Consider the following 14,007-nt stretch of genomic DNA (forward strand, 5'->3'; position numbering starts at 1 on the left):
GCGGCTCAAGTTGCCACCTCCACACAAGTGCAGGCCGGTTCGGCGAAGAGATGCCTGCTGAGAATCGATGTCATTGATAAGGGATGAAAATATCTGGAAGGCTGTCTGTGATATATATTGTATCATTAAAGTTCATTAGGAACTCCTCCTAAACCCTGTTAATTAGATTCAGATCTACTTGCGTTTCATTAATGGAAAAACAAATACGTTATTGATGGATCATACATGCATCTTCTTCGTTTACATCGTGCGGTGGGGCGATCGCAGATAACTGGCGTTATTGACTTGGAGGAGATCCGTTTCATTGCGGGACTCTGCAGAAGATGGAGGACGAAGAGAGGGGAAACGGGCAAAGAGGCCGAGATAAGAGTCTCTCTATGGTCATTACGCTCTATAAGAGCAGACATTAGCTGACCTGGACAGGAGCTGAGAGCTCTTCCCTCATTAGCGCAGCTCCCACAGGACACCATTCACATCAGCCCTGCATACAGCAGCTCTATTGCATTACTACAACGCCGGTCTGAGATAAACACCAGCACACTGCTGGATGCCGAGCGGTTCACTGATGGCGCACCGTTTTAATACAAAGGAGAAATTCAGAGATGTCATTCTAATCGTTCATCGTGTTAAAAACAACAACATAGACAAAGAGAGAGAGATAGGGGGGAAAAAACAGCGCTACTAAAAGAGCATATCAAAGAACAAAAAAAAAAAAAAAGGACAAAACCATAACGCACCAAAACAGAACAAAGCAATTAAACAGAAAAAAACAACACAACCCAAAGACAGAGAGAAACAAAAACGCATAGAAAAAGGACAACAAACACTCAAATGCAAGATGACAAATCAACAACAAAAAAAGAATGCAAAATCTGATCAAAAGAAATTAAAACAAAAAACAGAACACAAATGACAGGATAACAAGAACAAAACAAATACAAAATAAACTGAAAATTTAGAAATAAAAAAGTAAATGCACAATACTAAATCGTATTAAAATAATACAAATATATGCACTGGGAAATTATACAGTGAGACACCTGGAAAGATTTATAAATTAACAGATTTATAACAGACCATAAACAATTTGAATGTAAATAAGGAACCCTTGAACATTTTTATATAGACTTCTTTTAAAAATACAAACATCAGGGCCGTACGTCACCCTCTAGTGGTGGTCGAAGTCAGTGTTTCTCAGGACTAAAACCAGAGCATGCAGGAATGTACATCACTATGCTGCTGTTATTAGCTGTTCACGTGATACCTGCGTTTGGCTCTGGTCCTAACTTCAGTGCAGATCTATGGGATTCAACATCCACCGAGCAAAAAAATAAAAAATAAAATCTCTGTGTGATCAGAAAGTGAAAACGGCTGCAAGAATTCATTAAAGTCTGCAAAACGAAGGGCGCCGAACGAATTTCATTTTAAAGAAAAACAAACAGGTTCAAATAGGTTCAAGAAATTTATTTGATATATTGTAATCTACATTGAAACATCGTAGATGCAATATATCGCGGAAACATGGTTTTGTCGCTGACAGAAGCATGCAGTGAAAAGGCTTAAATAAATTACTGCCTACAAACAGAACAGCTTAACAATCCAGTCAGCCTTTTAATGAAAATAAACTCTTTTATACAATACAAAAAACGAAAAAAAAAAGGGACAAAAAAAAAATAAATAAATAAAGCTGTTCCACATTGCCGGAGAACATCTTAAACTGTTAAATTATCATGAACGCACACATTAGTGGAATGTACAATTAATCTTCGTCGACTGTTAGAAAATGTTAAAATTAATCACTTGGTAAATAAATCGAGCTTATTGAATTCTAAACTGAGGATTGGATGCAGTTAAAAATCGGAAAACTTTAGTGCAGCCAGTGGCAATGAAATGCTTGCATTCAGAGTTACATACACAAAGCGTATATTTATGGGGACAAATTACTGAACCAGAAACCGAAGAAGTAAAATTCTTCATTGCTTGTGTGAACTAGTTGCTTGTAGCTTGCAAGCAATTATAGAGTTCAACTACATCAGACTTAATACAAAAAAATGACAATTCTCAAATTCATGTGGTCAAAACACTGTAGGCCGTTTCTTTTTAAATGTTCCCTCATCATATCTATTATCAATCCATAAACCAGAGTTGCATAAAATTTGGCTAAATTCCATGAATACTTGTATGGACCAGTCGCTTGTTAGCCTAGACTTTCATCAGCGACGGCAATATTCATTAGATCTGTGTCAGATCGCAATGCAGGAGAACTACACATCTGATACAGATCTGTATCTTCGTACATTCATGGTTAGTTTAGCAGGTCAAAACTGGAACAAAAGCAGCTTTTTTGTTTTAAATTCTGAATGTTTGACAACAAGCCCTGGATTTGTCACACGCATTCACGGAACTGCAGCCTTTATTACTTGTTTTTTGCTGTTGTTATTTATTTTTTTATTACTGCTGTTTCTGTTGTTCTGCTGAAGGTGGCGCCGTTGCACTTTTTCTCCTGCCCTTTCAGTCTGTCGCGACGTGGGACTTCTTTTAGACGTGGGACTGCGAGCGCAGTCTTAACCTGAAAAGGGCAGAAATAGAAATCCTCATCAATGTTCGTTGTACTCCTTTCTGAACATGTTTAATTCAATTGTGGAATGCAGCAAAATAAATTGAGCAAGAAATAAAGCTGGTTTATGAAATAACTCCCACATACCTCATCATGAAACATTAAGTAATGGATACATGTTTATTAAACTGAGCTGCTAGCTATTAAAATTACTAACTTAAAAAGGGTAATGACCTATGACCTTTTAATTCACAATTTTAAATTATACCATTTATTTTTCTTGTTTATATATATATATATATATATATATATATATATATATATATATATATATATATATATATATATATATATATATATATATATATATACATACATACACACACACAATTTTCAATACGTTTCAATACTTTATGTATACAATTAGAATTATTTTAAAGTATTAAAAATACAAAAAAGATTAAATAGATGTATTACCTGTGGTCACTGCTTGTCATCAGTCTGCTGCTCGACTCCTTTGGCTTGGTTGGTGTGCTTGACTTTTGACTTCTGTTTGCTTGGGAGCCCAGAGGGTCGGACCCTTTTCCTCTGGGTGTGGGCCCCGGGGGCAGTTGCTGTTGGGCTTGAGTTTGGGGTGGAGGGCTCCGAGTTAGGCGGGGTTGATGGTGCAGGGGTGGGCTGGTGCGGTGATGGGGAGCGAGTGGATGCTTGACCTGCAAAAACATTATAGTGCTTCAGCCAACACATTGTTCTTACTAAAGAACATGTTTTACGCATTCATTTTCTTTGGGATTGTAAAACGTGTTTTGTGAAATCATGGAGCGTAGTTCACAGTGAATGCTCTTAGCGTGATGAATGATCGTCTCACCGGCAGTGCTGCTGCTGGCCTGAGAGTCATCTGACATGGGAGGCTCCGCCTCTTCCTGGATTGTAGGGACTGAGGCGAGCAAACCTGCCAAGAAACGAAAGAGGCTTTGTTGCAATTTTTGGTAAATGCCAATCAAGTTGTTATCTGCATACAACAGCATAACAGATACACAGATGTCACATCTATCTCTTTGATAGATAACTAAATTCTGCCTAACTACAAACGGTCTACAAATTCTTTTATGGGTCAAAGACGAGCTGCATCCGTGCCACGCTTACAGATACTGAGTCAAAGAAATGTGGTCTTTCGTCGAATGGCCGTTTATCTTATTTCCCATTTCCTCCATAAGAGGGCTGTAATAACCCTTATGTTATGATGGATAGGTACACTGGGTGTTACTCACTAAGGCCTCTGTAGTGCGACAGCTGCTGGTAAACTTGCTTCATTCGTTCAATGTTGAGCCGGCTGCTCTCAGCGTGGTTGATCATAGGCTTAGGATAGTCCACACCCACAATGCAGTTGGCGGCTTTCTGCACCGATTCTGGAGCATTCCACGGCTCGTAGATGTAGCGGTTGGGATAGTCTTTTAACTGCGGGATGTACCTCCTGTAAGTGAGAATTTAAGACGTTTTTTATAACAGATGCAAATAATTTACATTTTTTATTTTATACAATTATTACAAATGACGGTATCATTGCATAAAGAAAGACCAGAACCTGTGGTGGTTGACATAAGCCTTTATGCAACACAAATCTACGGAACTCTCATAATATATAACACTAGACGGTGACGTAAGACATGCTTAGGTGTGGTTCAGGGCTGGTGAGTGTACCTGATGTAGTCTCCGCTGGGATCCGTCCTGCGGCCGAACCCCACAGGACAGTAACAGTGGAAGAACTGCTGGAAGAACGCACTGCAGGACAGCCACATCCAGCTGCCTGCGTTCACGCTCCAGTCCGCATCCAATAACAACTCCTCAAACACCTGAAAGGAGGAGAAAGATTAATGCAGGAAAAAGGAATAAAAACAAGAAAGGAAAGAAGGCAAAGTATTGCCGTCTCATTTACTTTCATTCCGCTCTCCCAGCTGATCCACAGGTCTCCACGAGTGAGGAAACAGGCCACGGCATGTCTGGCCAGGTGGTGGATCCAGCCTTCCTGTCTTAGCTGGGTCATGATGGCATCGATCCAAGGGAACCCCGTCCGCCCTTCTGCCCATTTAGCCAGTGCCTCTGGATTGTGATCCCAGGGGATCTGCACACAGATGGGGTTTCCTCCATACGGTCAAAGTTGGGGTTGTTGGTTGCCGTGTAGAAAAACTCTCGCCACAACAGCTGGCCGAAGAGTGAGAGAGGTGGACTGGAGCGTCTCCGTAGCTAGACAAGTGCAAGAAGTGCAAAAAAATATTTAAAAATGACAAAATATTTAATGTCCAACATACACAATATATTGCTATGCTGCGGCAGTTCTACAGTATGTTTTTATAACATATTCTGATACTATATTATTACTGCAAAATTTTTATTATCTTGTACTAAAACTTTATAAAGTATACACTGAAGTGCATATATATAATCACTTTTGTGGTATCCCCTAAGGCTCGATTCTGGGACCTCTATTATTAAAATAAAATGCATCCATTGGCAAGTGTAATTATTTAATTTGAGCATGCACTTTCATAATTTCTACCACTGAGTATTAAATGATTAAAGTGGCCATAAAACATCAATGACTTACCTTCATAAAAAGTTCACGCAGATTGTAGTAAAAGACGCGACATGACAGACAGCCGAATCGTAGGTAAGGACTAAGGCCAGTTGGGCTTGCAAACAGTGACTGACCGGTTATTCTAGGCCTCTCGAAATTTGCTACCCAGGCCTAAATCAAAATAACATGATTAAATAATAAAATAAAAATAAATAACTTTGACAGGTATATATGCATTCATTATTATTATCTAGAAATGTATAAATGCACAATTGCATTTCTTGTTATTAATTAACCAGTCAAAAGTCTTTATTTAAATGTATTCTCACCTTTCTGTCTAAGTGTTTATTCAATCTTTCCAGGGCTTCTGTCTCACCACCCTTCCATACATGAGAGCCGTCACCCTGAGTCTTAAAACCCAGCTCCTCGAGAGAGGGTACGCCGTAATGTTCATCATGGTTTTCTGAGATCTGTGTCCGACACCTGGCCATCTGTTCTTGAGTGATGGTCGGCAATGGTTTCCTGGGAAGTTCAAGTCGGTTCACAATGGCTTGAAATCTCTTGAAAGTGAGAGGGGGGCTGTGGTTGTTCATTTCTATGATCCTGAGGAAAAAAAGCAAAACATGTCTTAGATTTCACTGCATAAAAGCAGCTATTTTTGCTCCAAGGTTGAATATTTATAGAACTCGGGAGAAGAAATTTCTTTGGTTTAAACCAGTCTGATTTGATCTTGTTGACGGACTGATAAAGTGTAGATAATAAATAATTTTCAAAAAGGAATCACAAAGTTCATTTCCAGGTATTTCATTTCAAGGACTGAGTGGCTGTCACTTGATTTGTGGATCAAACAACAACAACAACATTAGTACAAAAATAAATGTAGGGCATAAACATACATTGTACGTTACACTATTATTGGAATATAGTGAAAACTTCTGGATGCAATTGGCCGAAACTGAAAATGCTTTGTAATAATGAATATTAATTATAAATAAAAAAACAAAAGCCATTAAAATAACCACACTTTTACTGAAAGTAGCAGAATTTAGAAGCGGACAGAATTTAGGCTATTTTAATAATGATAGAACTTTACAATAGGGTTAGTTAACTACTATAGATAACATGAACTAACAATGAACAATACTTTATTAATTCATTTGTTATTATTGGTTAATGTTAACTGCAACATTTACTAATGCGGTATTAAGACAGATGAATAAATATTGTTTGCTCACGAGAGGGTAGTGTCAGCTGTACTACAGCATGTTACAGCACAGTAGTGCTATTGCAAACAGGAGCAAGTATACTACACAGAAAATTCCTGTTTTGCCCGTATTTAAGTGGACTCTGCTTTTTGAGCGGACTTTGAACATGAGAGGTAGGCTACTATGTGAACAGATGCACGTTCATTGAACGGATACTGAGCAGAGCTTAAAAAACCCCTAAAATGCATCCTAATAATAATAATATAATAATAATAATAATAATAATAATGATGATAGATGATAGAATAATTTCTTGAGTAGCAAATCAACATATTTGAATAAATTCTAAGGGATTCTGAAGTGACACAAAAACCCAAAAACATCAGATGAATAAATTACATTTTAAAATGTTCAAATAATTTTTATTTTAATATTTTCACATTTTACAGTTTTAGTCAGAAAACTGCAGCCTTAAGACTTTCTGGAAAACATTCTCACCTAAAAACAAACTTTTCAACGGTACTGTTAATTAAACACATCTAATTTATTAAAATAAAAAAATAAAAATATATACAGTGGGATCAGTACAAATCTGAACTAAAAAAAACAACAACTTGTTGCCCTGACTGATATTAATGCAACCTTGCTTGATTGTAGGACAAACCGCTTCTAGAATATTCTACTACATAGTGCTATGCGTTTTATTTTACACTAGCAATAAACTTTAATGCTAATAAAATTACCTATACACTCTATTTACAACCTCACAAGTATGTATATCAAACCAGTTGCCACACAAGCACTATTGAGAGGTTTTCCACTTAAAAGTTGAACAGCAAAAAGCCCAGTTTTACTCAAGGAAACAAGGTCATTTAAAAGTAAAGCGATTTTCGATCAGCTAGTAAAGTTGGCATGGCAGTGTGCCCTAAAGTAACATTTCCCCACATTCTCCAAATGCAAGCACATATGCCTGTCTGGCTCTAAAAGACTGGAAAAGAAGAGCTAATAGCCTCGGTGGCTCCTCTAAGAGAGAGACAACAGCCTTAACATATTAACAGCCTGTCCCTTATTTATAGTCCTGATCTTATACAACTGCCTATATCCGTCAGGGGTGGAGCCCTTGCCATTGGCCGGTTTTCTCGGCACGGTGCAGAATCAGGGGGCACCCGCGTGCTCGTTAGGAAAAGCCCGGCGCTCGGCTCGCACATGTTTGCAGTGGTGACTTGCATGCTGAGCTATTTCACCCTCCCACACAGCACATGTTTCACAGTGTGACCGCCAGAGCCTCTTTCCGCCGTCAGATGGCAGCAGCGAGTCTCGTATCGTCCAGGAGAGCGACAGACGTCATATGCACACCCGCACATGCATTCACACACGCTTATGCTTGCAAGCTCATTCTCTTCCCCTCTCAATGAGACGTAGAGTCTGGGCGTATCACCAACATCCATCCCATTTATGTAACCTACGCAAAAGGCCACTTGTTTTACATTACACGTCAGGAGTAGTGTATCTGCACGATCATCTGAGAGGGGAGAGTCATGCTCTCCTGTTTTGTAATACTCTCAGGAAAGGCATGAGAAAGAGAATGTGAGTTGCACATAAACACAAAAAAAGAGCAAGCCAGGGTCACGGTGCTGCATAGTTCATTGTTATGTCACATTATGCTAAAAGTGCTGGCAAAGTTTACTGAGAATCTAGTCAATGATTAGGAAAGTTGCCCTATAGCTGTTACTAAAATGGAGGTTTTTCACTCTGGCCCAGTAGTTCAGATTTGTACTTGTCCTATTGACATTTGTACTGTACCTATATATAGATAGATATATATATATATATATATATATATATATATATATATATATATATATATATATATATATATATATATATATATATATTTTTTTTTTTTTTTTTTTTTTTACAATTTCATCAGTGTTTAAAGCTTTACTATATGCAAAAGAAAAAAATCAATAAATTGATAAATACAACTTGTAAAAGGCAAAATATTTTTTAAATATTAAAGAAGTTATATTTTATATATAGCAATCAACATATAGAGTCAACAAAAATTTGTTCTAGTGAATTTTGATGAACATTTTGGATGCACTTTAAATGTGTACTGTGATTTTTTAAATTGTGCAACTAATTTAACATTTGTTTTAAATGTTTTAATTTTTGTATTCATGTATTCACTTATATTAAATAGATTACAAGTTTTATAAAATACACAATTATGATTACTTTATATTTAAAAAAATAGCTGAGAATTCTACAAGTAAATAATGCAAATATTAAAATAATAAATAATACTATATATTTGCACACACACGCCACCAACTATACATGTAACCCTATGAAAGCTATGAATTCGATTTATTTTAAAATACTAATAAATTACGTTCTACTTACAATATAGATGTCAATCAAACCAATTACCACATAACCATCAGTGAGATCAGTTTTCCCACTTATATTAAAAAATGTTAACTGAGCAAACCAAAAGATTCATGCATATTTAGTAATAATAGTAGTAATAATATCAATGAAGAAACCCCAACAGCCCACATGTGCGTTTCCTACCTAGCCTGATGGGTGAAAGGTGCGTGAGTAATGAACAAAAGATGAATTTCTGAGAAATTATGTAATATCAAATAATAACTGCTCCATCAGGAACTAGTAATGAATTTTAGATTAGTTTCTCCAATAGCGCTTACATAACGCCTGGTCATTAATGGACTAAAATGGCATGCAAATGATGGACAAAATGAGAAAGCGTAGATGCAGTGTCAAACCCATTGCCACAATTATCTCTAAAAAGAATGTGAAACTGATTCTCTGTGATGGCATTTGAGACCTGAGTGAGTTTGGAGTGTCATATGATAAAGTGTCTCTTAATGCCGTTCAATGAGAGCACTCACTTAGCTACACTCGTGAGGGGCACATTTTGAAAATGATGTGAGGGGTGCCATGGTAACAGTAATTGATTGGATATATATATATATATATATATATATATATATAAAAAACACTATATTACAATACCATACTCTTAAGCTCATTAGTTCTGTGAGGGGAAATAATTTCATATTTTGTTTGGATTCGTCTGATTGCTTCCAAGAACGCACAAATTTTCAAAACAGATTAGAAAGGTGATCACAAACATACGCTTCATTTTTGAGAAACTATACATCAAATGTGTTTGTTTCTGCTGATTCTAGTTTCATGTAAACTATTGTTCAAAATCTTAAGGTCAGTAAGATTTTTTTTTAAGAAATTTATATTTCTGATCAAACGTTTTTACTAATAATTCTGAACAAAACAAGAGTAATAATCAGCACAACTATTTTCAACACTGATAATGATTATAATAATAAAAACAACACTGAAGACTATAAAGTTATTTTAATTAACAATAATATATCACAGTAATACTTTTGATCAAACAAATGCAGCACTGGAGAGCATAAATATTTGAACCAGTACTGTAAAAACTTTTCAAATACTTATTAATGGACATCACTAATAAAACATGCTCGTTAAAAATTAATTTAATACACTACCTGTCAAATAATGACATGATTTGAGTAAACTTAATACAGTTTTATAGACAAATAAACACTAACCTATAAAATGTATTCTTTACAAGACCTTAAAAATACTGCATCTGTCAATTTTTCATGAGCAGTAATGTGTGTTTCGGTTGTCACCCACCTGTCTGGACTGTAGAGCGTGTGAGTGTTTTGTGCATCATGGTTTCCACACCAGTATTCTCGCCATTTTAATGATGGCTGCATCTTTTCTTTGCCATAGGCTCAGAGTCATATTCAAACGTGAGGCACGTGACGTTCCACTCCTGTAAGAGGACAAGACAGATCATACATGTATAATGTTAAATCTAAAATATCAAAACAAAATAGAACACCAAGTATTTTTTACTCTCCAATTTCTAGGAATGGAGAGAGAGAAAAAAATTATTATATAAAAGTAGATAAAAGTGAGAGTGCAAAATTCTTGGGAGTTAACATCATTGACAAACTGCTTCTTTTGATAGCGAAGTACATCTGTTGATAAAGTAATTTAGCGTTAGATTACCAAAAGGCCCACAAGATAAAACCGTTACTAATCATTGCAATGTCCCTTCACACATCTCTGGTAATCATCACAAAACAGACGCCGTGCTACTCAGCAGTTCAGAAGAAGTGTACTGTAGGCGGATTCTGTGACTTCTTGGTTATACAAGTGCACTTTGAAGGTCTGGTGTGCTGGTGCCCTCACCCCCTTGCATAAACAGCACTATTAACCTGCCAAAGGTTTCATGCGAGCCACTTGACTGATGCATTGCCGTGCTTGAGAGAGAGAGAGAAGACTCCTCCGACTGCATTAAAATGAGATCTTTCATATCAAACTACTCTGAAATGCTGGTGTAAAAATCGATCAGGAGTCAGGACTCAGATGTTTAGCTGAATGTGACATTACTGGAGCATCTAAATGCTGTGGGATGCATTCAACTTTATTCCTATAGGTTAGAGATTTGAACAAGTTCTTAAACTCAAAGACGCATTAATGGTAAGGGGGCAAGAGACGCCATAGCAAGCATAGCTAGTAAACATTTATATTAGCCTAGGGTTCTCAAACATTTCAAGTAAATACATTTCAGGACAGCTGTGAATCACAAAGTAAAAACAATGAGGCTAGGATTCAAATGATAGTAATCATTTTATAGAGACTGCACACACAACAAGCAGTTTAAAGCCGATTATCATCATTATTATTTTTGTTTACAGTTGAGCAGAAGTAGAAAGTATTTAACAAGCAGACTATAAATCCTCTATGCTTTATCCTTGTAATTTTGTGAGATTGTGTTACTGAAACACAACACTACAAGTAACTATATATATATATATATAATATATATATATATGGATATATATATACATTTTTTTTTTTTTTTTTATTCTCATCAAAAGTTATTGACCACCAATGTGTGACTAAAGACATTTGTATTTGTAAATGTATATCTTTGTGCTTTCTATTGGCCAAAGAATCCTGAAAAAGAATTTACAACTGTTAACAGTAAGATTTTTTTTTTGATCACAGACTCGAGAGTAATAGAATGACTTCTGAGGGACTGAATACATACAATAGTTTATTAGATTTGACTTTTCACAGATTTTCATACTATTTTAGATTAAAGTATCTAATTGTACTGTTCAGTAATAACAAAAGTTTAAATGGCTGCGCATTTGTAATATTGGAAAATCACACTGCAATACTAATTAATAGCTCACGAAATGATATAATTCTAAACACTTTGTTATTCAGATTAGTTATTTTATCATTATAAAACAAAACTACTATACGAGATTTAATCAAACAATCATTCCTGTCAAACTACATTTTATGCTTTCTTGCGTCTGGTATTGATAAGGCAAACTATAAAAATTGGAAAACACACTGCCAAACGCAATGGCTAACAGCAATATCTTCGCGCTGAAATGGTGACCAGCGATCTTACAACACCCACAGCTTCCTCTCACGATAGACTTCCCAGCAGTTTACACTGCATTGTGTATATTACAGAACCATAGAAACCAGCCAAGGCTTTAATGTTTACTTTAAACTTATTAGCCAGAGGCTGATGTTGCCCAACAATATGTTTTAAAATCAAGCATTCAGGACTTCTATTATTCATTATAAAATGGCTGCCGCCAAAACCAACTCATAGATTTCTCTTCAGTTTGAGAAAATCATCTTGAGCAGATCATCAATTGCCGATGAAACCAACTAATGGCCACTAACATCACTGCCGGACACATTAAAAATGAGCTTAAATTGCTAAACCATAGTAAAATGATGTTACAAAACGCTGCACAACTCGGCATTGCTTTGTGTAACAGTATATACTCAGACCTGATGGAAACTTTCCACGCTTCAAGTTGTCAGAGATAATTGTTTAGATTTTAAAAGCCAAAGTGAAGGCTAAAAGACGCATCCTGATAGAAATACAGACCTTGAAGAGTCTTGGGAAGACGCTCCGTGGTTGTCTCTCGCTACAAATAGCCTAGAATTCAGCTTCCTCAAACTTGTGTCCAAATCTTCTAAAGATTCCAGTAAAATCTGCCAGAGAGAAACGTGAAACATTATAATATTTACAAAGGTTGAAATGGATATCCCATGACCTCGTAAATAGTGTGCTACATTTACAAGTTATTACCCAACTGGCAGGGAATATTTCCATATAGAGTATTAATATAAGCGTGTTGTTTCTGTCAACATCTAAGACAATTTACATATTTTAATTCAAAAATTATTTCCAGCAAATTGCAATATTAATGGCAACCTTGTGCTGACCACCCAAATCTTGATTTGATTTATCGATTCAGGTTTTCATTGGATTCTTCTACATGCCACCAAAATGCCAACCTCTCTTTATAAATATATTTTCATAAGGTTTTAAGGCCCGTTTCAGAGACAAGGTTTACTTAATGAACTGGGTGAAGTGAATGATCTGGCGAGAACCCTTCTGTCGTCGCCCTGCTGTCAACAAGTAACTGAAAGAATCGTTGAACAAACCCGTTGAATTGATCTGAAAGATCTGAGTTAACGGGACGAATCTAACTCTAATACGAAACTTTTTAACTTCTTTTTAAAATAAATTAAAAATCCACTGTCTGACGCAACACGCATCATGTTTAAAGCAATAAACTTATATAAGTTTGTTTCCTTGCAATTACATAAGCAGAAACGGATCTTAAATTCAAACTATCGTGTCTGAGTCCGACGGCTTTTTGACAAATGCAGACAAAACCTGATATGCATTCAGTTTTTAAGTTGTGATTATTCTTCATTCATAAAACAGATTGCTCACGGTATGTCTGGTGAAACGGCACACGTGAAAAACGGATCATCCTATCACGACTCGCCCGTTTCAATTCAGATTTTATTTTTTACGTTTAGGTTCTTATTAAACCCGCCCCCAAAACGGAAGCAGTGCTTGACTTTTACCGACAGACACATCTAATGATGCAATAATGAAATTGTAATTTTAGCGGTTATATAAAAATAAAAAGCAAGTATAAACCACATTGTTTCCGTTAAATTTCCATATAGCTTAACGGGTCTGAACAATCGCAAACATTCAACGCAATAACGACTAATTAATCGGCGCATTATTAAACTAAAATAACAGGCCTCATTGGATTTACATAGAAGTTGATCAGCGGCCAGCTGACTTGTAAAGCGTTCACCTGCCAAACAGCAGTCGGGCCCTCACAGAGTCAATAATATTACGCGCCTTTTTTTAATGATATGTCGGTAATAAAAAGTCAGAATGCAATTTTTGCGCACTTAAATGAGACACACACACGCATAAGCACTGCTTAAATGACACGGTTAGTGACTTAGCCGCCCTGGGCACACTGACTCGGCGCATGTCAGCCAAACATAACAACAACGGCTGTAAAAGAGCTGCGTGAAGTTACGCCACCGTATCCGCGCTTCGCCATTAAACCAACTTCCGACGCAGCAAGCCAGTACAAAACTAAAACTAAAATCACAATCCCATCTGTTCACCCACGTTGGCCAGATCCCGCAAACCACGGGTCTAAAATATGAATACACCGCACAGTATCCGCGCTACTGAGCGCTTCCCGCAAAGCCGATTATCGTGAAGC

The 14,007-nt window shown here is 36.5% G+C and overlaps 1 pseudogene; it reads right to left on the bottom strand.

Annotated features, from left to right (window-relative positions):
- Positions 1-1,449: 1,449 nt before the first annotated feature.
- On the bottom strand, positions 1,450-10,128 carry LOC122331265 (annotated as a pseudogene).
- Positions 10,129-14,007: the final 3,879 nt, after the last annotated feature.

This window comes from Puntigrus tetrazona, chromosome 25 (assembly GCF_018831695.1).
Source record: "Puntigrus tetrazona isolate hp1 chromosome 25, ASM1883169v1, whole genome shotgun sequence".
In the NCBI taxonomy this organism is placed as follows: domain Eukaryota; kingdom Metazoa; phylum Chordata; class Actinopteri; order Cypriniformes; family Cyprinidae; genus Puntigrus; species Puntigrus tetrazona.